The sequence below is a fragment of the Pollachius pollachius genome, assembly GCF_949987615.1.
Source record: "Pollachius pollachius genome assembly, chromosome: 13".
NCBI classification, from domain to species: Eukaryota; Metazoa; Chordata; class Actinopteri; order Gadiformes; family Gadidae; genus Pollachius; species Pollachius pollachius.
Genome location: NC_136946.1, coordinates 21,028,216 through 21,052,032, shown reverse-complemented (window position 1 = coordinate 21,052,032; position 23,817 = coordinate 21,028,216).

Here is a 23,817-nt window from a genome sequence, read left to right as displayed (position 1 = left end):
GAACAGAAATATCAACTGTTCTAGTTTTTATGTGTGCAAAATGCTTTTCAGAGCGAGAGAATCACTTTTTGACCAACAACGAGATTCTTACCTTACAATGTTGATATTGCTAAAAACTAATGGAATTCACTTCCAAATGGTGGTTTATGCTTTAATAACCCTTTTGTAAGCAAAGTAACACGTTTGAATTGAAAGGAACAGAAATATCAACTGTTCTAGTTTTTATGTGTGCAAAATGATTTTCAGAGCGAGAGAATCACTTTTTGACCAACAACGTGATTCTGACCTTACAATGTTGATATTGCTCAAAACTAATGGAATTCAGTTCCAAATGGTCGTGTATTGCTTAAATAACCCTTTTGTAAGCATAATAACACGTTTGCATTGAACGGAACGGAAATATCAACTGTTCTAGTTTTTATGTGTGCAAAATGCTTTTCAGAGCGAGAGAATCACTTTTCGACCAACAATGTGATTCTGACCTTACAATGTTGATATTGCTCAAAACTAATGGACTTCACTTCCAAATGGTCGTGTATTGCTTGAATAACCCTTTTTGTAAGCAAAGTAACACGTTTTCATTGAACGGAACAGAAATATCAACTGTTCTAGTTTTTATGCGTGCAAAATGCTTTTCAGAGCAAGAGAATCACTTTTCGACCAACAATGTGATTCTGACCTTACAATGTTGATATTGCTCAAAACTAATGGAATTCAGTTCCAAATGGTCGTGTATTGCTTAAATAACCCTTTTGTAAGCATAATAACACGTTTGCATTGAACGGAACGGAAATATCAACTGTTCTAGTTTTTATGTGTGCAAAATGCTTTTCAGAGCGAGAGAATCACTTTTCGACCAACAATGTGATTCTGACCTTACAATGTTGATATTGCTCAAAACTAATTGACTTCACTTCCAAATGGTCGTGTATTGCTTGAATAACCCTTTTGTAAGCAAAGTAACACGTTTTCATTGAACGGAACAGAAATATCAACTGTTCTAGTTTTTATGCGTGCAAAATGCTTTTCAGAGCAAGAGAATCACTTTTCGACCAACAATGTGATTCTGACCTTACAATGTTGATATTGCTCAAAACTAATGGAATTCAGTTCCAAATGGTCGTGTATTGCTTAAATAACCCTTTTGTAAGCATAATAACACGTTTGCATTGAACGGAACGGAAATATCAACTGACTAGTTTTTATGTGTGCAAAATGCTTTTCAGAGCGAGAGAATCACTTTTCGACCAACAATGTGATTCTGACCTTACAATGTTGATATTGCTCAAAACTAATGGACTTCACTTCCAAATGGTCGTGTATTGCTTGAATAACCCTTTTGTAAGCAAAGTAACACGTTTTCATTGAACTGAACAGAACTATCAACTGTTCTAGTTTTTATGTGTGCAAAATGCTTTTCAGAGCAAGAGAATCACTTTTCGACCAACAATGTGATTCTGACCTTACAATGTTGATATTGCTCAAAACTAATGGACCTCACTTCCAAATGGTCGTGTATTGCTTAAATAACCCTTTTGTAAGCAAAGTAACAAGTTTTCATTGAACGGAACAGAAATATCAACTGTTCTAGTTTTTATGCGTGCAAAATGCTTTTCAGAGCGAGAGAATCACTTTTTGACCAACAACGTGATTCTGACCTTGCAATGTTGATATTGCTAAAAACTAATGGAATTCACTTCCAAATGGTGGTTTATGCTTAAATAACCCATTTGTAAGCATAATAAAACGTTTGAATTGAAAGGAACAGATATATCAACTGTTCTAGTTGTTATGCGTGCAAAATGCTTTTCAGAGCGAGAGAAGCACTTTTTGACCACCAATGTGATTCTGACCTTACAATGTTGACATTGCTCAAAACGAATATACTTCACTTCCAAATGGTATTGTATTGCTAAAATAACCCATTTGTAAGCATTATAACACGTTTGAATTGAAAGGAACAGAAATAAACTTTTCTAGTTTTTATGTGTGCAAAATGCTTTTCAGAGCGAGTGAATTACTTTTTGACCAACAACGTGATTCTGACCTTACAATGTTGATATTGCTCAAAACTAATGGACTTCACTTCCAAATGGTCGTGTATTGCTTGAATAACCCTTTTGTAAGCAAAGTAACACGTTTTCATTGAACTGAACGGAACTATCAACTGTTCTAGTTTTTATGTGTGCAAAATGCTTTTCAGAGTGAGGGAAGCACTTTTTGACCAACAATGTGATTCTGACCTTACAATGTTGATATTGCTCAAAACTAATGGACTTCACTTCCAAATGGTCGTGTATTGCTTGAATAACCCTTTTGTAAGCAAAGTAACACGTTTTCATTGAACGGAACAGAAATATCAACTGTTCTAGTTTTTATGCGTGCAAAATGCTTTTCAGAGCAAGAGAATCACTTTTCGACCAACAATGTGATTCTGACCTTACAATGTTGATATTGCTCAAAACTAATGGAATTCAGTTCCAAATGGTCGTGTATTGCTTAAATAACCCTTTTGTAAGCATAATAACACGTTTGCATTGAACGGAACGGAAATATCAACTGACTAGTTTTTATGTGTGCAAAATGCTTTTCAGAGCGAGAGAATCACTTTTCGACCAACAATGTGATTCTGACCTTACAATGTTGATATTGCTCAAAACTAATGGACTTCACTTCCAAATGGTCGTGTATTGCTTGAATAACCCTTTTGTAAGCAAAGTAACACGTTTTCATTGAACTGAACAGAACTATCAACTGTTCTAGTTTTTATGTGTGCAAAATGCTTTTCAGAGCAAGAGAATCACTTTTCGACCAACAATGTGATTCTGACCTTACAATGTTGATATTGCTCAAAACTAATGGACCTCACTTCCAAATGGTCGTGTATTGCTTAAATAACCCTTTTGTAAGCAAAGTAACAAGTTTTCATTGAACGGAACAGAAATATCAACTGTTCTAGTTTTTATGCGTGCAAAATGCTTTTCAGAGCGAGAGAATCACTTTTTGACCAACAACGTGATTCTGACCTTGCAATGTTGATATTGCTAAAAACTAATGGAATTCACTTCCAAATGGTGGTTTATGCTTAAATAACCCATTTGTAAGCATAATAAAACGTTTGAATTGAAAGGAACAGATATATCAACTGTTCTAGTTTTTATGCGTGCAAAATGCTTTTCAGAGCGAGAGAAGCACTTTTTGACCACCAATGTGATTCTGACCTTACAATGTTGACATTGCTCAAAACGAATATACTTCACTTCCAAATGGTATTGTATTGCTAAAATAACCCATTTGTAAGCATTATAACACGTTTGAATTGAAAGGAACAGAAATAAACTTTTCTAGTTTTTATGTGTGCAAAATGCTTTTCAGAGCGAGTGAATTACTTTTTGACCAACAACGTGATTCTGACCTTACAATGTTGATATTGCTCAAAACTAATGGACTTCACTTCCAAATGGTCGTGTATTGCTTGAATAACCCTTTTGTAAGCAAAGTAACACGTTTTCATTGAACTGAACGGAACTATCAACTGTTCTAGTTTTTATGTGTGCAAAATGCTTTTCAGAGTGAGGGAAGCACTTTTTGACCAACAATGTGATTCTGGCCTTACAATGTTGATATTGTTCAAAACGAATGGACTTCACTTCCAAATGGTGGTGTATTGCTTAAATAACCCTTTTGTAAGCATTATAACAAGTTTGAATTGAAAGGAACCGAAATATGAACTTTTCTAGTTTATATTTGTGCAAAATGCTTTTCAGAGAAAGAGAAGCACTTTTTGACCAACAATGTGATTCTGACCTTACAATGTTGATATTGCTCAAAACGAATGGAACTCACTTCCAAATGGAGGTTTATGCGTAAATAACCCTTTTGTAAGTATAATAACACGTTGGAATTGAAAGGAACCGAAATATGAACTTTTCTAGTTTTTATGTGTGCAAAATGCTTTTCAGAGCGAGTGAAGCACTTTTATGCCTTACAATGTTGATATTGGTCAAAACGAATGGAATTCACTTCCAAACGGTGGTTTATGCTTAAATAACCCTTTTGTAAGCATAATAACACGTTTGAATTGAATGGAACAGAACTATAAACCTTTCTCGTTTTTACGTGTGCAAAATGCTTTTCAGAGCGAGAGGAGCACTTTTTGACCAAGAATGTGATTCTGACCTTACAATGTTGATATTGCTCAAAACTAATGGACTTCACTTCCAAATGGTCGTGTATTGCTTGAATAACCCTTTTGTAAGCAAAGTAACACGTTTTCATTGAACTGAACAGAACTATCAACTGTTCTAGTTTTTATGTGTGCAAAATGCTTTTCAGAGCAAGAGAATCACTTTTCGACCAACAATGTGATTCTGACCTTACAATGTTGATATTGCTCAAAACTAATGGACCTCACTTCCAAATGGTCGTGTATTGCTTAAATAACCCTTTTGTAAGCAAAGTAACAAGTTTTCATTGAACGGAACAGAAATATAAACTGTTCTAGTTTTTATGCGTGCAAAATGCTTTTCAGAGCGAGAGAATCACTTTTTGACCAACAACGTGATTCTGACCTTGCAATGTTGATATTGCTAAAAACTAATGCAATTCACTTCCAAATGGTGGTTTATGCTTAAATAACCCATTTGTAAGCATAATAAAACGTTTGAATTGAAAGGAACAGATATTTCAACTGTTCTAGTTTTTATGCGTGCAAAATGCTTTTCAGAGCGAGAGAAGCACTTTTTGACCACCAATGTGATTCTGACCTTACAATGTTGACATTGCTCAAAACGAATATACTTCACTTCCAAATGGTATTGTATTGCTAAAATAACCCATTTGTAAGCATTATAACACGTTTGAATTGAAAGGAACAGAAATAAACTTTTCTAGTTTTTATGTGTGCAAAATGCTTTTCAGAGCGAGTGAATTACTTTTTGACCAACAACGTGATTCTGACCTTACAATGTTGATATTGCTCAAAACTAATGGACTTCACTTCCAAATGGTCGTGTATTGCTTGAATAACCCTTTTGTAAGCAAAGTAACACGTTTTCATTGAACTGAACGGAACTATCAACTGTTCTAGTTTTTATGTGTGCAAAATGCTTTTCAGAGTGAGGGAAGCACTTTTTGACCAACAATGTGATTCTGGCCTTACAATGTTGATATTGCTCAAAACGAATGGACTTCACTTCCAAATGGTGGTGTATTGCTTAAATAACCCTTTTGTAAGCATTATAACAAGTTTGAATTGAAAGGAACCGAAATATGAACTTTTCTAGTTTATATTTGTGCAAAATGCTTTTCAGAGAAAGAGAAGCACTTTTTGACCAACAATGTGATTCTGACCTTACAATGTTGATATTGCTCAAAACGAATGGAACTCACTTCCAAATGGTGGTTTATGCGTAAATAACCCTTTTGTAAGTATAATAACACGTTGGAATTGAAAGGAACCGAAATATGAACTTTTCTAGTTTTTATGTGTGCAAAATGCTTTTCAGAGCGAGTGAAGCACTTTTATGCCTTACAATGTTGATATTGGTCAAAACGAATGGAATTCACTTCCAAACGGTGGTTTATGCTTAAATAATCCTTTTGTAAGCATAATAACACGTTTGAATTGAATGGAACAGAACTATAAACCTTTCTCGTTTTTACGTGTGCAAAATGCTTTTCAGAGCGAGAGGAGCACTTTTTGACCAAGAATGTGATTCTGACCTTACAATGTTGTTATTGCTCAAAACGAATGGACATCACTTCCAAATGGTGGTTTATGCTTAAATAATCCTTGTGTAAGCATAACTCGTTTGCATTGAAAGTAACAGAAATATCAGCTTTCTAGTTCTTATGTGTGCAACATGCTTTTCAGAGCGAGAGAAGCACTTTTTGACCAACAACGTGATTCTGACCTTACAATATTGATGTTGCTCAAAACGAATGGAATTCACTTCCAAATGGTGGTTTATGATTAAATAACCCTTTTGTACGCATAATAACACGTTTGAATGGAAAGGAACAAAAACATCAACTTTTCTAGTTTTTATGTGTGCAAAATGCTTGTCAGAGCGAGAGAAGCACTTTTTGACCACCAATGTGATTCTGACCTTACAATGTTGACATTGCTCAAAACGAATATACTTCACTTCCAAATGGTATTGTATTGCTAAAATAACCCATTTGTAAGCATTATAACACGTTTGAATTGAAAGGAACAGAAATAAACTTTTCTAGTTTTTATGTGTGCAAAATGCTTTTCAGAGCGAGTGAATTACTTTTTGACCAACAACGTGATTTTGACCTTACAATGTTGATATTGCTCAAAACTAATGGACTTCACTTCCAAATGGTCGTGTATTGCTTGAATAACCCTTTTGTAAGCAAGGTAACACGTTTTCATTGAACTGAACGGAACTATCAACTGTTCTAGTTTCTATGTGTGCAAAATGCTTTTCAGAGCGAGAGAAGCACTAATCGACCAACAATGTGATTCTGACCGTACAATGTTGATATTGCTCAAAACGAATGGAATTGACTTCCAAATGGTGGTTTATGCTTAAATAACCCTTTTGTAAGCATAATAACAAGTTTGAATTGAAAGGAACCGAAATATCAACTTTTCTAGTATTTATGTGTGCAAAATGCTTTTCAGAGCGATTGAATCACTTTTTGACCAACAATGTGATTCTGACCTTACAATGTTGATATTGCTCAAAACGAATGAACTTCACTTCCAAATGGTGGTTTATGCTTAAATAACCCTTTTGTAAGCATAATAACACGTTTGCATTGAAAGGAGCAGAAATATCATCTTTCTAGTTTTTACGTGTGCAAAATGCTTTTCAGAGCGAGGGAAGCACTTTTTGACCAACAATGTGATTCTGACCTTACAATGTTGTATTGCTGAAAACGAATGGACTTCACTTCCAAATGGTGGTGTATTGCTTAAATAACCCATTTGTAAGCATAACAACAAGTTTGAATTGAAAGGAACCGAAATATGAACTTTTCTAGTTTATATTTGTGCAAAATGCTTTTCAGAGAAAGAGAAGCACTTTTTGACAAACAATGTGATTCTGACCTTACAATGTTGATATTGCTCAAAACGAATGGAATTCACTTCCAAATGGTGGTTTATGCGTAAATAAACCTTTTGTAAGCATAATAACACGTTTGAATTGAAAGGAACAGAAATATCAACTGTTCTAGTTTTTATGTGTGCAAAATGCTTTTCAGAGCGAGAGAAGCACTAATCGACCAACAATGTGATTCTGACCTTACAATGTTGATTTTGCTAAAAACTAATGGACTTCACTTCCAAATGGTCTTTTATTGCTTAAATAACCCTTTTGAAAGCAAAGTAACACGTTTGCATTGAATGGAAAGGAAATATCAACTGTTCTAGTTTTTATGTGTGCAAAATGCTTTTCAGAGCGAGAGAATCACTTATCGACCAACAATGTGATTCTGACCTTACAATGTTGATATTGCTCAAAACTAATGGAATTCAGTTCCAAATGGTCGTTTATTGCTTAAATAACCCTTTTGTAAGCATAATAACACGTTTGCATTGAACGGAACGGAAATATCAACTGTTCTAGTTTTTATGCGTGCAAAATGCTTTTCAGAGCGAGAGAATCACTAATCGACCAACAATGTGACTCTGACCGTACAATGTTGATATTGCTCAAAACGAATGGAATTCACTTCAAAATGGTGGTTTGTGCTTAAGAAACCCTTTTGTAAGCATAATAACAAGTTTGAATTGAAAGGAACCGAAATATGAACTTTTCTATTTTTTATGTGTGCAAAATGCTTTTCAGAGCGAGTGAATCACTTTTTGACCAACAAATGTGATTCTGACCTTACAATGTTGACACTGCTCAAAACGAATGGACTTCACTTCCAAATGGTGGTTTATGCTTAAATAACCGTTATGTAAGCATAATAACAGGTTTGCATCGAAAGGAACAGAAATATCAAGTTTTCTAGTTTTTATGTGTGCAAAATGCTTTTCAGAGCGAGAGAATCACTTTTTGACCAACAACGAGATTCTTACCTTACAATGTTGATATTGCTAAAAACTAATGGAATTCACTTCCAAATGGTGGTTTATGCTTTAATAACCCTTTTGTAAGCAAAGTAACACGTTTGAATTGAAAGGAACAGAAATATCAACTGTTCTAGTTTTTATGTGTGCAAAATGCTTTTCAGAGCGAGAGAAGCACTTATCGACCAACAATGTGTTTCTGACCTTACAATGTTGATATTGCAAAAAACTAATGGACTTCACTTCCAAATGGTCTTGCATTGCTTAAATAACCCTTTTGAAAGCAAAGTAACACGTTTGCATTGAACGGAACAGAACTATCAACTGTTCTAGTTTTTATGTGTGCAAAATGCTTTTCAGAGCGAGAGAATCACTTTTCGACCAACAATGTGATCCTGACCTTACAATGTTGATATTGCTCAAAACGAATGGACTTCATATCCAAATGGTCGTGTATTGCTTAAATAACCCTTTTGTAAGCAAAGTAACACGTTTTCATTGAACGGAACAGAAATATCAACTGTTCTAGTTTTTATGCGTGCAAAATGCTTTTCAGAGCGAGAGAATCACTTTTTGACCCAACAACGTGATTCTGACCTTACAATGTTGATATTGCTCAAAACTAATGGAATTCAGTTCCAAATGGTCGTGTATTGCTTAAATAACCCTTTTGTAAGCATAATAACACGTTTGCATTGAACGGAACGGAAATATCAACTGTTCTAGTTTTTATGTGTGCAAAATGCTTTTCAGAGCGAGAGAATCACTTTTCGACCAACAACGTGATTCTGACCTTGCAATGTTGATATTGCTAAAAACTAATGGAATTCACTTCCAAATGGTGGTTTATGCTTAAATAACCCATTTTTAAGCATAATAAAACGTTTGAATTGAAAGGAACAGAAATATCAACTGTTCTAGTTTTTATGCGTGCAAAATGCTTTTCAGAGCGAGAGAATCACTTTTTGACCAACAACGAGATTCTTACCTTACAATGTTGATATTGCTAAAAACTAATGGAATTCACTTCCAAATGGTGGTTTATGCTTAAATAACCCTTTTGTAAGCAAAGTAACACGTTTGAATTGAAAGGAACAGAAATATCAACTGTTCTAGTTTTTATGTGTGCAAAATGCTTTTCAGAGCGAGAGAATCACTTTTTGACCAACAACGAGATTCTTACCTTACAATGTTGATATTGCTAAAAACTAATGGAATTCACTTCCAAATGGTGGTTTATGCTTTAATAACCCTTTTGTAAGCAAAGTAACACGTTTGAATTGAAAGGAACAGAAATATCAACTGTTCTAGTTTTTATGTGTGCAAAATGATTTTCAGAGCGAGAGAATCACTTTTTGACCAACAACGTGATTCTGACCTTACAATGTTGATATTGCTCAAAACTAATGGAATTCAGTTCCAAATGATCGTGTATTGCTTAAATAACCCTTTTGTAAGCATAATAACACGTTTGCATTGAACGGAACGGAAATATCAACTGTTCTAGTTTTTATGTGTGCAAAATGCTTTTCAGAGCGAGAGAATCACTTTTCGACCAACAATGTGATTCTGACCTTACAATGTTGATATTGCTCAAAACTAATGGACTTCACTTCCAAATGGTCGTGTATTGCTTGAATAACCCTTTTGTAAGCAAAGTAACACGTTTTCATTGAACGGAACAGAAATATCAACTGTTCTAGTTTTTATGCGTGCAAAATGCTTTTCAGAGCAAGAGAATCACTTTTCGACCAACAATGTGATTCTGACCTTACAATGTTGATATTGCTCAAAACTAATGGAATTCAGTTCCAAATGGTCGTGTATTGCTTAAATAACCCTTTTGTAAGCATAATAACACGTTTGCATTGAACGGAACGGAAATATCAACTGTTCTAGTTTTTATGTGTGCAAAATGCTTTTCAGAGCGAGAGAATCACTTTTCGACCAACAATGTGATTCTGACCTTACAATGTTGATATTGCTCAAAACTAATTGACTTCACTTCCAAATGGTCGTGTATTGCTTGAATAACCCTTTTGTAAGCAAAGTAACACGTTTTCATTGAACGGAACAGAAATATCAACTGTTCTAGTTTTTATGCGTGCAAAATGCTTTTCAGAGCAAGAGAATCACTTTTCGACCAACAATGTGATTCTGACCTTACAATGTTGATATTGCTCAAAACTAATGGAATTCAGTTCCAAATGGTCGTGTATTGCTTAAATAACCCTTTTGTAAGCATAATAACACGTTTGCATTGAACGGAACGGAAATATCAACTGACTAGTTTTTATGTGTGCAAAATGCTTTTCAGAGCGAGAGAATCACTTTTCGACCAACAATGTGATTCTGACCTTACAATGTTGATATTGCTCAAAACTAATGGACTTCACTTCCAAATGGTCGTGTATTGCTTGAATAACCCTTTTGTAAGCAAAGTAACACGTTTTCATTGAACTGAACAGAACTATCAACTGTTCTAGTTTTTATGTGTGCAAAATGCTTTTCAGAGCAAGAGAATCACTTTTCGACCAACAATGTGATTCTGACCTTACAATGTTGATATTGCTCAAAACTAATGGACCTCACTTCCAAATGGTCGTGTATTGCTTAAATAACCCTTTTGTAAGCAAAGTAACAAGTTTTCATTGAACGGAACAGAAATATCAACTGTTCTAGTTTTTATGCGTGCAAAATGCTTTTCAGAGCGAGAGAATCACTTTTTGACCAACAACGTGATTCTGACCTTGCAATGTTGATATTGCTAAAAACTAATGGAATTCACTTCCAAATGGTGGTTTATGCTTAAATAACCCATTTGTAAGCATAATAAAACGTTTGAATTGAAAGGAACAGATATATCAACTGTTCTAGTTGTTATGCGTGCAAAATGCTTTTCAGAGCGAGAGAAGCACTTTTTGACCACCAATGTGATTCTGACCTTACAATGTTGACATTGCTCAAAACGAATATACTTCACTTCCAAATGGTATTGTATTGCTAAAATAACCCATTTGTAAGCATTATAACACGTTTGAATTGAAAGGAACAGAAATAAACTTTTCTAGTTTTTATGTGTGCAAAATGCTTTTCAGAGCGAGTGAATTACTTTTTGACCAACAACGTGATTCTGACCTTACAATGTTGATATTGCTCAAAACTAATGGACTTCACTTCCAAATGGTCGTGTATTGCTTGAATAACCCTTTTGTAAGCAAAGTAACACGTTTTCATTGAACTGAACGGAACTATCAACTGTTCTAGTTTTTATGTGTGCAAAATGCTTTTCAGAGTGAGGGAAGCACTTTTTGACCAACAATGTGATTCTGACCTTACAATGTTGATATTGCTCAAAACTAATGGACTTCACTTCCAAATGGTCGTGTATTGCTTGAATAACCCTTTTGTAAGCAAAGTAACACGTTTTCATTGAACGGAACAGAAATATCAACTGTTCTAGTTTTTATGCGTGCAAAATGCTTTTCAGAGCAAGAGAATCACTTTTCGACCAACAATGTGATTCTGACCTTACAATGTTGATATTGCTCAAAACTAATGGAATTCAGTTCCAAATGGTCGTGTATTGCTTAAATAACCCTTTTGTAAGCATAATAACACGTTTGCATTGAACGGAACGGAAATATCAACTGACTAGTTTTTATGTGTGCAAAATGCTTTTCAGAGCGAGAGAATCACTTTTCGACCAACAATGTGATTCTGACCTTACAATGTTGATATTGCTCAAAACTAATGGACTTCACTTCCAAATGGTCGTGTATTGCTTGAATAACCCTTTTGTAAGCAAAGTAACACGTTTTCATTGAACTGAACAGAACTATCAACTGTTCTAGTTTTTATGTGTGCAAAATGCTTTTCAGAGCAAGAGAATCACTTTTCGACCAACAATGTGATTCTGACCTTACAATGTTGATATTGCTCAAAACTAATGGACCTCACTTCCAAATGGTCGTGTATTGCTTAAATAACCCTTTTGTAAGCAAAGTAACAAGTTTTCATTGAACGGAACAGAAATATCAACTGTTCTAGTTTTTATGCGTGCAAAATGCTTTTCAGAGCGAGAGAATCACTTTTTGACCAACAACGTGATTCTGACCTTGCAATGTTGATATTGCTAAAAACTAATGGAATTCACTTCCAAATGGTGGTTTATGCTTAAATAACCCATTTGTAAGCATAATAAAACGTTTGAATTGAAAGGAACAGATATATCAACTGTTCTAGTTTTTATGCGTGCAAAATGCTTTTCAGAGCGAGAGAAGCACTTTTTGACCACCAATGTGATTCTGACCTTACAATGTTGACATTGCTCAAAACGAATATACTTCACTTCCAAATGGTATTGTATTGCTAAAATAACCCATTTGTAAGCATTATAACACGTTTGAATTGAAAGGAACAGAAATAAACTTTTCTAGTTTTTATGTGTGCAAAATGCTTTTCAGAGCGAGTGAATTACTTTTTGACCAACAACGTGATTCTGACCTTACAATGTTGATATTGCTCAAAACTAATGGACTTCACTTCCAAATGGTCGTGTATTGCTTGAATAACCCTTTTGTAAGCAAAGTAACACGTTTTCATTGAACTGAACGGAACTATCAACTGTTCTAGTTTTTATGTGTGCAAAATGCTTTTCAGAGTGAGGGAAGCACTTTTTGACCAACAATGTGATTCTGGCCTTACAATGTTGATATTGTTCAAAACGAATGGACTTCACTTCCAAATGGTGGTGTATTGCTTAAATAACCCTTTTGTAAGCATTATAACAAGTTTGAATTGAAAGGAACCGAAATATGAACTTTTCTAGTTTATATTTGTGCAAAATGCTTTTCAGAGAAAGAGAAGCACTTTTTGACCAACAATGTGATTCTGACCTTACAATGTTGATATTGCTCAAAACGAATGGAACTCACTTCCAAATGGAGGTTTATGCGTAAATAACCCTTTTGTAAGTATAATAACACGTTGGAATTGAAAGGAACCGAAATATGAACTTTTCTAGTTTTTATGTGTGCAAAATGCTTTTCAGAGCGAGTGAAGCACTTTTATGCCTTACAATGTTGATATTGGTCAAAACGAATGGAATTCACTTCCAAACGGTGGTTTATGCTTAAATAACCCTTTTGTAAGCATAATAACACGTTTGAATTGAATGGAACAGAACTATAAACCTTTCTCGTTTTTACGTGTGCAAAATGCTTTTCAGAGCGAGAGGAGCACTTTTTGACCAAGAATGTGATTCTGACCTTACAATGTTGATATTGCTCAAAACTAATGGACTTCACTTCCAAATGGTCGTGTATTGCTTGAATAACCCTTTTGTAAGCAAAGTAACACGTTTTCATTGAACTGAACAGAACTATCAACTGTTCTAGTTTTTATGTGTGCAAAATGCTTTTCAGAGCAAGAGAATCACTTTTCGACCAACAATGTGATTCTGACCTTACAATGTTGATATTGCTCAAAACTAATGGACCTCACTTCCAAATGGTCGTGTATTGCTTAAATAACCCTTTTGTAAGCAAAGTAACAAGTTTTCATTGAACGGAACAGAAATATAAACTGTTCTAGTTTTTATGCGTGCAAAATGCTTTTCAGAGCGAGAGAATCACTTTTTGACCAACAACGTGATTCTGACCTTGCAATGTTGATATTGCTAAAAACTAATGCAATTCACTTCCAAATGGTGGTTTATGCTTAAATAACCCATTTGTAAGCATAATAAAACGTTTGAATTGAAAGGAACAGATATTTCAACTGTTCTAGTTTTTATGCGTGCAAAATGCTTTTCAGAGCGAGAGAAGCACTTTTTGACCACCAATGTGATTCTGACCTTACAATGTTGACATTGCTCAAAACGAATATACTTCACTTCCAAATGGTATTGTATTGCTAAAATAACCCATTTGTAAGCATTATAACACGTTTGAATTGAAAGGAACAGAAATAAACTTTTCTAGTTTTTATGTGTGCAAAATGCTTTTCAGAGCGAGTGAATTACTTTTTGACCAACAACGTGATTCTGACCTTACAATGTTGATATTGCTCAAAACTAATGGACTTCACTTCCAAATGGTCGTGTATTGCTTGAATAACCCTTTTGTAAGCAAAGTAACACGTTTTCATTGAACTGAACGGAACTATCAACTGTTCTAGTTTTTATGTGTGCAAAATGCTTTTCAGAGTGAGGGAAGCACTTTTTGACCAACAATGTGATTCTGGCCTTACAATGTTGATATTGCTCAAAACGAATGGACTTCACTTCCAAATGGTGGTGTATTGCTTAAATAACCCTTTTGTAAGCATTATAACAAGTTTGAATTGAAAGGAACCGAAATATGAACTTTTCTAGTTTATATTTGTGCAAAATGCTTTTCAGAGAAAGAGAAGCACTTTTTGACCAACAATGTGATTCTGACCTTACAATGTTGATATTGCTCAAAACGAATGGAACTCACTTCCAAATGGTGGTTTATGCGTAAATAACCCTTTTGTAAGTATAATAACACGTTGGAATTGAAAGGAACCGAAATATGAACTTTTCTAGTTTTTATGTGTGCAAAATGCTTTTCAGAGCGAGTGAAGCACTTTTATGCCTTACAATGTTGATATTGGTCAAAACGAATGGAATTCACTTCCAAACGGTGGTTTATGCTTAAATAATCCTTTTGTAAGCATAATAACACGTTTGAATTGAATGGAACAGAACTATAAACCTTTCTCGTTTTTACGTGTGCAAAATGCTTTTCAGAGCGAGAGGAGCACTTTTTGACCAAGAATGTGATTCTGACCTTACAATGTTGTTATTGCTCAAAACGAATGGACATCACTTCCAAATGGTGGTTTATGCTTAAATAATCCTTGTGTAAGCATAACTCGTTTGCATTGAAAGTAACAGAAATATCAGCTTTCTAGTTCTTATGTGTGCAACATGCTTTTCAGAGCGAGAGAAGCACTTTTTGACCAACAACGTGATTCTGACCTTACAATATTGATGTTGCTCAAAACGAATGGAATTCACTTCCAAATGGTGGTTTATGATTAAATAACCCTTTTGTACGCATAATAACACGTTTGAATGGAAAGGAACAAAAACATCAACTTTTCTAGTTTTTATGTGTGCAAAATGCTTGTCAGAGCGAGAGAAGCACTTTTTGACCACCAATGTGATTCTGACCTTACAATGTTGACATTGCTCAAAACGAATATACTTCACTTCCAAATGGTATTGTATTGCTAAAATAACCCATTTGTAAGCATTATAACACGTTTGAATTGAAAGGAACAGAAATAAACTTTTCTAGTTTTTATGTGTGCAAAATGCTTTTCAGAGCGAGTGAATTACTTTTTGACCAACAACGTGATTTTGACCTTACAATGTTGATATTGCTCAAAACTAATGGACTTCACTTCCAAATGGTCGTGTATTGCTTGAATAACCCTTTTGTAAGCAAGGTAACACGTTTTCATTGAACTGAACGGAACTATCAACTGTTCTAGTTTTTATGTGTGCAAAATGCTTTTCAGAGCGAGAGAATCACTTTTCAACCAACAATGTGATTCTGACCTTACAATGTTGATATTGCTAAAAACTAATGGAATTCACTTCCAAATGGTGGTTTATGCTTAAATAACCCTTTTGTAAGCAAAGTAACACGTTTGAATTGAAAGGAACAGAAATATAAACTGTTCTAGTTTTTATGTGTGCAGAATGCTTTTCAGAGCGAGAGAAGCACTAATCGACCAACAATGTGACTCTGACCGTACAATGTTGATATTGCTCAAAACGAATGGAATTCACTTCAAAATGGTTGTTTGTGCTTAAATAACCCTTTTGTAAGCATAATAACAAGTTTGAATTGAAAGGAACCGAAATATCAACTTTTCTAGTATTTATGTGTGCAAAATGTTTTTCAGAGCGATTGAATCACTTTTTGACCAGCAATGTGATTCTGACCTTACAATGTTGATATTGCTCAAAACTAATGGAATTCACTCCCAAATGGTGGTTTATGCTTAAATAACCCTTTTGTAAGCATAATAACACGTTTGAATTGAAAGGAACAGAAATATACACTGTTCTAGTTTTTAAGCGTGCAAAATGCTTTTCAGAGCGAGAGATTCACTTTTTGACCAAAACGAGATTCCGACCTTACAATGTTGATATTGCCAAAAACTAATTGAATTCACTTCCAAATGGTGGTTTATGCTTAAATAACCCTTTTGTAAGCAAAGTAACTAGTTTGAATTGAAAGGAACAGAAATATCAACCGTTCTAGTTTTTATGTGTGCAAAATGCTTTTCAGAGCGAGAGATGCACTAACCGACCATCAATGTGATTCTGACCTTACAATGTTGATTTTGCTAAAAACTAATGGACTTCACTTCCAAATGATCTTGTATTGCTTAAATAACCCTTTTGAAAGCAAAGTAACACGTTTGCATTGAATGGAAAGGAAATATCAACTGTTCTAGTTTTTATGTGTGCAAAATGCTTTTCAGAGCGAGAGAATCACTTATCGACCAACAATGTGATTCTGACATTACAATGATGATAATGCTCAAGACGATTGAACTTCACTTCCAAATGGTGGTTTATGCTTAAATAACCCTTTTGTAAGCATAATAACACGTTTGCATTGAAAGGAACAGAAATATCATCTTTCTAGTTTTTATGCGTGCAAAATGCTTTTCAGAGCGAGAGAATCACTTTTTGACCAACAACGAGATTCTGACCTTACAATGTTGATATTGCTAAAAACTAATGGAATTCACTTCCAAATGGTGGTTTTTGCTTAAATAACCCATTTGTAAGCAAAGTAACCCTTTTGTAAGCAAAGTAACACGTTGTCATTGAACGGAACAGAACTATCAACTGATCTAGTTTATATGTGTGTAAAATGCTTTTCAGAGCGAGAGAATCACTTTTCGACCAAAATGTGATTCTGACCTTACAATGTTGATATTGCTAAAAACTAATGGACCTCACTTCCAAATGGTCGTGTATTGCTTAAATAACCCATTTGTAAGCAAAGTAACCCTTTTGTAAGCAAAGTAACACGTTTTCATTGAACGGAACAGAACTATTAACTGATCTAGTTTTTATGTGTGCAAAATGCTTATCAGAGCGAGAATCACTTTTTGACCAACAACGTGATTCTGACCTTACAATGTTGATATTGCTAAAAACTAATGGAATTCACTTCCAAATGGTGGATTATGCTTAAATAACCCATTTGTCAGCATAATAACACGTTTGAATTGAATGAACAGAAATATCAACTGTTCTAGTTTTTATGCGTGCAAAATGCTTTTCAGAGCGAGAGATTCACTTTTTGACCAACAACGAGATTCTGACCTTACAATGTTGATATTGCCGAAAACTAATGGAATTCACTTCCAAATGGTGGTTTATGCTTACATAACCCTTTTGTAAGCAAAGTAACTCGTTTGAATTGAATGGAACAGAAATATCAACCGTTCTAGTTTTTATGTGTGCAAAATGCTTTTCAGAGCGAGAGAAGCACTAATCGACCAACAATGTGATTCTGACGTTACAATGTTGATATTGCTCAAAACTAAGGGACTTCACTTCCAAATGGTCGTGTATTGCTTGAATAACCCTTTTGTAAGCAAAGTAACACGTTTTCATTGAACGGAACAGAACTATCAACTGTTCTAGTTTTTATGCGTGCAAAATGCTTTTCAGAGCGAGAGAATCACTTTTTGACCAACAAAGTGATTCTGACCTTACAATGTTGATATTGCTAAAAACTAATGGAATTCACTTCCAAATGGTGGTTTATGCTTAAATAACCCTTTTGTAAGCAAAGTAACACGTTTTCATTGAACGGAACAGAAATATCAACTGTTCTAGTTTTTATGCGTGCAAAATGCTTTTCAGAGCGAGAGAATCACTTTTTGACCCACAACGTGATTCTGACCTTACAATGTTGATATTACAAAAACTAATGGAATTCACTTCCAAATGGTGGATTATGCTTAAATAACCCATTTGTCAGCATAATAACACGTTTGAATTGAAAGGAACAGAAATATCAACTGTTCTAGTTTTTATGCGTGCAAAATGCTTTTCAGAGCGAGAGATTCACTTTTTGACCAACAACGAGATTCTGACCTTACAATGTTGATATTGCCGAAAACTAATGGAATTCACTTCCAAATGGTGGTTTGTGCTTAAATAACCCTTTTGTAAGCAAAGTAACAAGTTTTTATTGAACGGAACAGAACTATCAACTGTTCTAGCTTTTTTGTGTGCAAAATGCTTTTCAGAGCGAGAGAATCACTTTTCGACCAACAATGTGATTCTGACCTTACAATGTTGATATTGCTCAAAACTAATGTTCTTCACTTCCAAATTGTCGTGTATTGCTTGAATAACCCTTTTGTAAGCAAAGTAACACGTTTTCATTGAACGGAACAGAACTATCAACTGTTCTAGTTTTTTTATGTGCAAAATGCTTTTCAGAGCGAGAGAATCACTTTTCGACCAACAATGTGATTCTGACCTTACAATGTTGATATTGCTCAAAACTAATGTTCTTCACTTCCAAATTGTCGTGTATTGCTTGAATAACCCTTTTGTAAGCAAAGTAACACGTTTTCATTGAACGGAACAGAACTATCAACTGTTCAAGTTTTTATGTGTGCAAAATGATTTTCAGAGTGAGAGAATCACTTTTCGACCAACAATGTGATTCTGACCTTACAATGTTGATATTGCTCAAAACTAATGGAATTCACTTCCAAATGGTGGTTTATGCTTAAATAACCCATTTGTAAGCATAATAACACGTTTGAATTGAAAGGAACAGAAATATTCAGTTGTCAAGTTTTTATGCGTGCAAAATGCTTTTCAGAGCGAGAGAAGCACTTTTTGACCAACAATGCGATTCTAACCTCACAATGTTGATATTGCTCAAAACTAATGGAGTTCACTCCCAAATGGTGGTTTATGCTTAAATAACCCTTTTGTAAGCATAATAACACGTTTGAATTGAAAGAAACAGAAATATTCACTTGTCAAGTTTTTATGCGTGCAAAATGCTTTTCAGAGCGAGAGAAGCACTTTTTGACCAACAATGCGATTCTAACCTCACAATGTTGATATTGCTAAAAACTAATTGAATTCACTTCCAAATGGTGGTTTATGCTTAAATAACCCTTTTGTAAGCAAAGTAACTAGTTTGAATTGAAAGGAACAGAAATATCAACCGTTCTAGTTTTTATGTGTGCAAAATGCTTTTCAGAGCGAGAGATGCACTAATCGACCAACAATGTGATTCTGACCTTACAATGTTGATTTTGCTAAAAACTAATGGACTTCACTTCCAAATGATCTTGTATTGCTTAAATAACCCCTTTGAAAGCAAAGTAACACGTTTGCATTGAATGGAAAGGAAATATCAACTGTTCCAGTTTTTATGTGTGCAAAATGCTTTTCAGAGCGAGAGAATCACTTATCGACCAACAATGTGATTTTGACATTACAATGTTGATAATGCTCAAGACGATTGAACTTCACTTCCAAATGGTGGTTTATGCTTAAATAACCCTTTTGTAAGCATAATAACACGTTTGCATTGAAAGGAACAGAAATATCATCTTTCTAGTTTTTATGCGTGCAAAATGCTTTTCAGAGCGAGAGAATCACTTTTTGACCAACAACGAGATTCTGACCTTACAATGTTGATATTGCTAAAAACTAATGGAATTCACTTCCAAATGGTGGTTTTTGCTTAAATAACCCATTTGTAAGCAAAGTAACCCTTTTGTAAGCAAAGTAACACGTTTTCATTGAACGGAACAGAACTATCAACTGTTCTAGTTTTTTTGTGTGCAAAATGCTTTTCAGAGCGAGAGAATCACTTTTCGACCAACAATGTGATTCTGACCTTACAATGTTGATATTGCTCAAAACTAATGTTCTTCACTTCCAAATTGTCGTGTATTGCTTGAATAACCCTTTTGTAAGCAAAGTAACACGTTTTCATTGAACGGAACAGAACTATCAACTGTTCAAGTTTTTATGTGTGCAAAATGATTTTCAGAGCGAGAGAATCACTTTTCGACCAACAATGTGATTCTGACCTTACAATGTTGATATTGCTCAAAACTAATGGAATTCACTTCCAAATGGTGGTTTATGCTTAAATAACCCATTTGTAAGCATAATAACACGTTTGAATTGAAAGGAACAGAAATATTCAGTTGTCAAGTTTTTATGCGTGCAAAATGCTTTTCAGAGCGAGAGAAGCACTTTTTGACCAACAATGCGATTCTAACCTCACAATGTTGATATTGCTCAAAACTAATGGAGTTCACTCCCAAATGGTGGTTTATGCTTAAATAACCCTTTTGTAAGCATAATAACACGTTTGAATTGAAAGAAACAGAAATATTCACTTGTCAAGTTTTTATGCGTGCAAAATGCTTTTCAGAGCGAGAGAAGCACTTTTTGACCAACAATGCGATTCTAACTTTACAATGTTGATATTGCTCAAAACTAATGGAATTCACTCCCAAATGGTGGTTTATGCTTAAATAACACTTTTGTAAGCATAATAACACGTTTCTATTGAAAGTAACAGAAATATTCACGTTTCTAGTTTTTATGTGTGCAAAATGCTTTTCAGAGCGAGAGAAGCACTTTTTGACCAACAATGTGATTCTGACCATTCAATGTTGATATTGCTCAAAACTAATGGAATTCACTCCCAAATGGTGGTTTATGCTTACATAACCCTTTTGTAAGCATAATAACACGTTTCCATTGAAAGTAACAGAAATATTCACGTTTCTAGTTTTTATGTGTGCAAAATGCTTTTCAGAGCGAGAGAAGCACTTTTTGACCAACAATGTGTTTCTGACCTTACAATGTTGATATTTCTCAAAACTAATGGAATTCACTCCCAAATGTTGGTTTATGCTTAAATAACCCTTTTGTAAGCATAATAACACGTTTGAATTGAAAGGAACAGAAATATACACTGTTCTAGTTTTTATGCGTGCAAAATGCTTTTCAGAGCGAGAGATTCACTTTTTGACCGAAACGAGATTCCGACCTTACAATGTTGATGTTGCCAAAAACTAATTGAATTCACTTCCAAATGGTGGTTTATGCTTAAATAACCCTTTTGTAAGCAAAGTAACTAGTTTGAATTGAAAGGAACAGAAATATCAACCGTTCTAGTTTTTATGTGTGCAAAATGCTTTTCAGAGCGAGAGATGCACTAATCGACCAACAATGTGATTCTGACCTTACAATGTTGATTTTGCTAAAAACTAATGGACTTCACTTCCAAATGATCTTGTATTGCTTAAATAACCCTTTTGAAAGCAAAGTAACACGTTTGCATTGAATGGAAAGGAAATATCAACTGTTCTAGTTTTTATGTGTGCAAAATGCTTTTCAGAGCGAGAGAATCACTTATCGACCAACAATGTGATTCTGACATTACAATGTTGATAATGCTCAAGACGATTGAACTTCACTTCCAAATCGTGGTTTATGCTTAAATAACCCTTTTGTAAGCATAATAACACGTTTGCATTGAAAGGAACAGAAATATCATCTTTCTAGTTTTTATGCGTGCAAAATGCTTTTCAGAGCGAGAGAATCACTTTTTGACCAACAACGAGATTCTGACCTTACAATGTTGATATTGCTAAAAACTAATGGAATTCACTTCCAAATGGTGGTTTTTGCTTAAATAACCCATTTGTAAGCAAAGTAACCCTTTTGTAAGCAAAGTAACACGTTGTCATTGAACGGAACAGAACTATCAACTGATCTAGTTTATATGTGTGTAAAATGCTTTTCAGAGCGAGAGAATCACTTTTCGACCAACAATGTGATTCTGACCTTACAATGTTGATATTGCTAAAAACTAATGGACCTCACTTCCAAATGGTCGTGTATTGCTTAAATAACCCATTTGTTAGCAAAGTAACCCTTTTGTAAGCAAAGTAACACGTTTTCATTGAACGGAACAGAACTGTTGAGATGTATGAGTGTGCCCTCAATTGTCACCATGGGTGTTGTGTTCGATGGCAGCCAATGGGGTGTCCCTGGATGAGCATGTGACCTGAAGGAGTGTTCATATATGCTGGTGTTCAATAAATGACTTAGTTCCAGTCAAACAGTACTGATGCATCACTGTGTGGTATTTTCCTCTACATATTAGTTCGGCCTAGCACTGGGTATACACGCCAGGACTGGGGCAAACCTCATCTGCTAACAGGTTATGGGCCCAGAGTTACCCAGAGAGTTTTCCATCGAGAAAAGTCGCGACGTACCGCGTGTCCGGTGAATTAGCATACTAAGCTAGCGCCATGAGTAAAAGAGCCGAGATAAGTGGCCGATGGTCACGGCTAGTTTTTGACGGAGATGAAAAGAAATATGAACTGTGGGAGATCAAGTTTTTGGGCCATCTTCGGCTACAAGGTTTGAGAGATACAATTCTAAATGAGCCAGAGGATGAAGATGAAGATGGAGAGAAAAATGCTGATGCATACGCAGAGCTGATTCAGTTTCTCGATGATAAAAGTTTATCTCTGATAATGAGAGAGGCAGCGGACAATGGCAGAGAAGCTCTGAAGATTTTGAGAAACTATTATGCTGGAAAAGGAAAACCGAGGGTGATAAGCCTGTATACCGAACTGACTTCACTTCAAAAGTTAAGTACCGAAAGTGTGACTGAATATGTTATACGCGCAGAGACCACCATCACGGCATTGAGAAACGCTGGTGAAACATTAAGCGATGGATTGTTGGTGGCAATGATTTTGAAGGGCCTGCCAGAGTCTTTTAGACCGTTCACTGTTCATGTTACACAGAGTGATGTGAAAACGTCTTTTGCGGAATTCAAAACTAAACTACGGAGCTACGAGGACACATAGCTAGATGGTGTCAACGCAAGCAGTGGTGTAGTCAATGTAAAAACGCCACACACCGGGATGAAACCTGCAGGCGGAGATACCAGCAGGATGATGCACACCTAGTTTTTGAGGAGAAGAGCGACAATGAGTTTGTTTTCCAGGTGAGAGACACAGATGCAGTGACGCAGAGAGCGGATAAGAAAGGGCTAATGGTGGACACAGGTGCCACCTCACACATCATTAACGATATTTCAAAGTTCAGGAGTTTTGACGACACGTTCCAACCACTAAGACACTGTGTGGAGTTAGCCAATGGTGAAAAGAGCCACGGAGTTGCAGAGCGCAGAGGAGATGCAGAGGTCTGCTTGATCGACAGCAGAGGGCAAAATCACAACGCGACGCTGAAAGACGCGTTGTACATCCCCTCTTACCCGCAGGACATTTTTTTCTGTTAAGGCAGCCACTGCCAAAGGAGCAACTTTAATCTTCAAGCAAGGAGAAGATGCCCTTATATGCAGAGACGGTGCAAGATGCAACATTCATGAGTATAACAGACTGTTCTACTTACATACAGTAAATGGTGAGTGTGAAGACCAATGTAAAGCTGTCTATGATGTGCAGACATGGCACGAAATCTTGGGGCATTGTAACTACGATGATGTTCAGAAACTACAAAATGTTGTTGATGGTATGGAAATCAAGGGTAAAACCGACATGTCAGCCTTAAATTGTGAAGTCTGCATTCAGGGAAAGTTTGCTCAAACTAGAAACAGGGAGCCGGATGTAAGGGCGAAAGCACCCTTAGAGCTGGTGCACACAGATGTAGCAGGACCTATAGA